The sequence below is a fragment of the Bufo gargarizans genome, chromosome 3, assembly GCF_014858855.1.
Source record: "Bufo gargarizans isolate SCDJY-AF-19 chromosome 3, ASM1485885v1, whole genome shotgun sequence".
NCBI classification, from domain to species: domain Eukaryota; kingdom Metazoa; phylum Chordata; class Amphibia; order Anura; family Bufonidae; genus Bufo; species Bufo gargarizans.
In genome coordinates, this window is record NC_058082.1 from 284,345,475 (window position 1) to 284,349,130 (window position 3,656).

Genomic DNA, 3,656 nt, shown 5'->3' on the forward strand with positions numbered 1-3,656 from the left:
ACAATGGAAGTCAATGGGGACGGATCCGTCTGTCCTGGCTCCGCTTTGACACGGATCTGTTCGAAAACGTTCATGTTTCTGCGCATGCCCAGTAACTTCCTGTCCCTCCCCCTCATCGTCGGCCATTTTGGATCATCGACTTGGTGAGACTGGTAAGTGTATGAAGTTTTGTCTGTTTGTCTAGCTTTCTTTTTTACTATCTATCTATCTATCTATCTATCTATCTCTCTCTCTCTATTTCTAGGGTGGGGGGGGCTGCTGGCACTTGGGAAGGGGTGTGTGTGTCTGGAACAGTGGGAGCCGCTGGCACTGGTGGTGTGGGCTGCCTTTATGGGGGGCTTCTGGCACGGGGGGGGGGGGGCCTGTGTGGCTGGAACTGTGGTTGCTGCTGGCACTGCGGGGGTGTTTGTGGCTAGAACTGTGCGGTTTGCTGGCATTGCAGGGGTGTTTGTGGCTGGAACTGTGGTTGCTGCTGGCACTGCGGGGGTGTTTGTGGCTGGAACTGTGCGGTTTGCTGGCATTGCAGGGGTGTTTGTGGCTGGAACTGTGGTTGCTGCTGGCACTGCGGGGGTGTTTGTGGCTGGAACTGTGCGGTTTACTGGCATTGCAGGGGTGTTTGTGGCTGGAACTGTGGTTGCTGCTGGCACTGCGAGGGTGTTTGTGGCTGGAACTGTGCGGTTTGCTGGCACTGCAGGAGTGTTTGTGGCTGGAACTGTGCGGTGCTTCTGGCACTGCAGGGGTGTTTGTGGCTGGAACTGTGCGGTGCTTCTGGCACTGCGGGGGTGTTTGTGGCTAGAACTTTGTTTGCTGCTGGCACTGCGGGGGTGTTTGTGGCTGGAACTGTGCGGTGCTTCTGGCACTGCGGGGGTGTTTGTGGCTGGAACTGTGCGGTGCTTCTGGAACTGCAGGGATTAATTTTTTTAATCATTTTATTATTAGGGTCGTTCCAAAAAAAATAAAAAATAGAAAGAGACATCTGCAGTGGGGAAGCCCATATCTATATTTTAAGTAAGTATTTAAAAAAAATAAAAAAATAATAAAAATGTTGATATATGAGGAAATAGTGCTCTACAAGTTCCTTTAACGTTATCTGCATTTTGTCTGGTATTCTGTTGCGTACAGATGTCATCAAAGAAGACATCCGCCATAGACTGGAGTAACCCACCCAGAAGGCGCGCCGTATTCAGTGGCCGGTACGTATAAAATCAACACTTGGAGTTTTTACTGTTTGATTCGTTGCATTAATCAGTATGTGCTCTTATTATAGATTTCTTCATCATCATCAGCGGAGGGCTCTCCCGAAGTGGGCGGCACTGCCGGGGCCAGTTCACCAGCATCCAGGGGAGGTGGACCAAGCCCGGACCGGGGCTGTCAAGAAGTAAGTATATATATATATATATATATATATATATATATCGTAAAAAAATGTTTAATTTAAGTACAGTCTTCTAAAAATTTTTATTTGTATTAGCAATCTGCACCTAGAGCCGCCAGCGAGGATCCCCCAGTCGCCTCCAGAGTCCGCGGGAATGAGCGTGGCGGTCATAGACGTGTAAGTATTGAATTTAGTAGTTTTAATTAGCATTTTGTATTAGGATTTACATTAAATTTTGTATTTCCTTTTTTTCAGGGTTCCCTAGGCTCCAGCAGGGAAGATGAGGAGTTCGGGGTTCCGAGCATAGATAACCTGCTCCTCATCCAACTGGTGGAGGCGCGTCCAGCATTATGGGACCACTCCGACCGCCACAATGCCGATCATCGACGTACCCAGCGGCTCTGGAGGGACATCTCTGCTGAAGTTTTTGAGACCTGGAGGGATCTAGATGCGGCGGCTCAGGAGAAATATGGTAAGTAAAACAATATGTATTTTAATACATTAAAATATTGTTGTTTTCCTTTCATCATGCTGATTTTAGTTTTTATTGTTTTTTTCGATAGTCAAACTGGTTATAACGCGTTGGCGATCTATCCGGGACCGCTTCAGGAGGGATTACAACAAGGAGGTTCAGGCCCCGAGTGGCTCCGGAGGAACCTCAGGGGCCACCTACATCCATACGGCGGCCCTGGGGTTCCTACGAAAGGCAATGGCACCAAAAAGGTAAATATTTATAACAACTGTTTAAAAAATAAATTGTAAAGGGGCTGTCTGAGACAGTGGAGCGTTTGGCTCCCCTGTTTTGGCCAGCCCCCCACAGTCAGATGGACAACTGTTCTCTCCGTCTGAGTGTAAGGGGCTGTCTGAGACAGTGGAGCGTTTGGCTCCCCTGTTTTGGCCAGCCCCCCACAGTCAGATGGACAACTGTTCTCTCCGTCTGAGTGTAAGGGGCTGTCTGAGACAGTGGAGCGTTTGGCTCCCCTGTTTTGGCCAGCCCCCCACAGTCAGATGGACAACTGTTCTCTCCGTCTGAGTGTAAGGGGCTGTCTGAGACAGCGGAGCGTTTGGCTCCCCTGTTTTGGCCAGCCCCCTATGGTATACGGTAGACATAGCATAGAACATGGATGTTTTATTTAAAGAACAATTCCTAACTTTCCTTTTTTTTTCTACAGAAGTGCCAGCAGCACTCGGGAGCCTGACGAACCTCCTGAGGCGGAACCGGAACAGATCGCCAGCGCCAGCCCTCCTGTCCCTCATGCATCGGCTCAGGATAATCTGGGTCCCCTACCGGGTCTCTCCGCTCAACAGAGGCTCTTAGGTTTCCGTCAAAATTTGAGAGCCCTGGTGAGCGGGCAGAGATCCGGTAGGCCAAGTCAAGCCGATTATGCGAACCTTGTAGAGGTCGTTTCCGACGCTCTAGAAGGTTTTGCCCAACATCAGATGGAGTTTGGTGCTGACTTGATTCGCCGCTGGGAGGGGGCGGAGTCGGCGTATCAACGCAGCCCAAACTACCATTATGGACTCAATGACGCCCGAACAGTTGCAGGAGTTTAAGATCATGGTAGAGAACGGGTCATGGGAAAACAAGACAGGGGGGCTACCATTGCCAACCCCAGCGCATCGAGTCCACGACAGTCCACCTCCCCTACCAGTTATGAAAATTTATAAAAAAAAAGTTTATATTTATTTTATTTATTTACAGTAAAAAAATAAAAATATACTTTACTGCACTGTGTCTGTGTTTTTATTGTCCTGTACAGGGAACCTTGGCACTATAGCTGTGTTGAAATAAAAACTATCCTAGTCTCACTACTGTGCGTTTATTACAACACCCGTGGTAGTTTTTATATCAAAACAGCATTAGTGCCAATGTCGTAAGATCCATTAAAACCTGACCATCAATAATGAGCTAAATTTTGGCTCTTTATTGATCGTAGACCCTATGATTGGCACATGAACAAGCAAATGCTTGTTCGTTGTTCAATCTTGTGCCCTTTCATATGAGCCCTTGTGGGAGTCACGGTCCATCAGCATCATCAGGAATTCATTAATAAATTGTGATTTTAACGTTTAATGATTTCCCGATGACGCTAATATAACTAGTGTGATTACCACAAGGGACACGCAAGGGACATACAGTTTTTAAAGGGGTATTCACATAGACAATGGGGGGATTTCACTTGAATATGCCCCCATTGTCTGATAGGTGTGGGTAACATTGGTAGGACCCGCACCTATATTGAGAACGGAGCGGGGAGCACTGTTGCTGTAGGACACATTT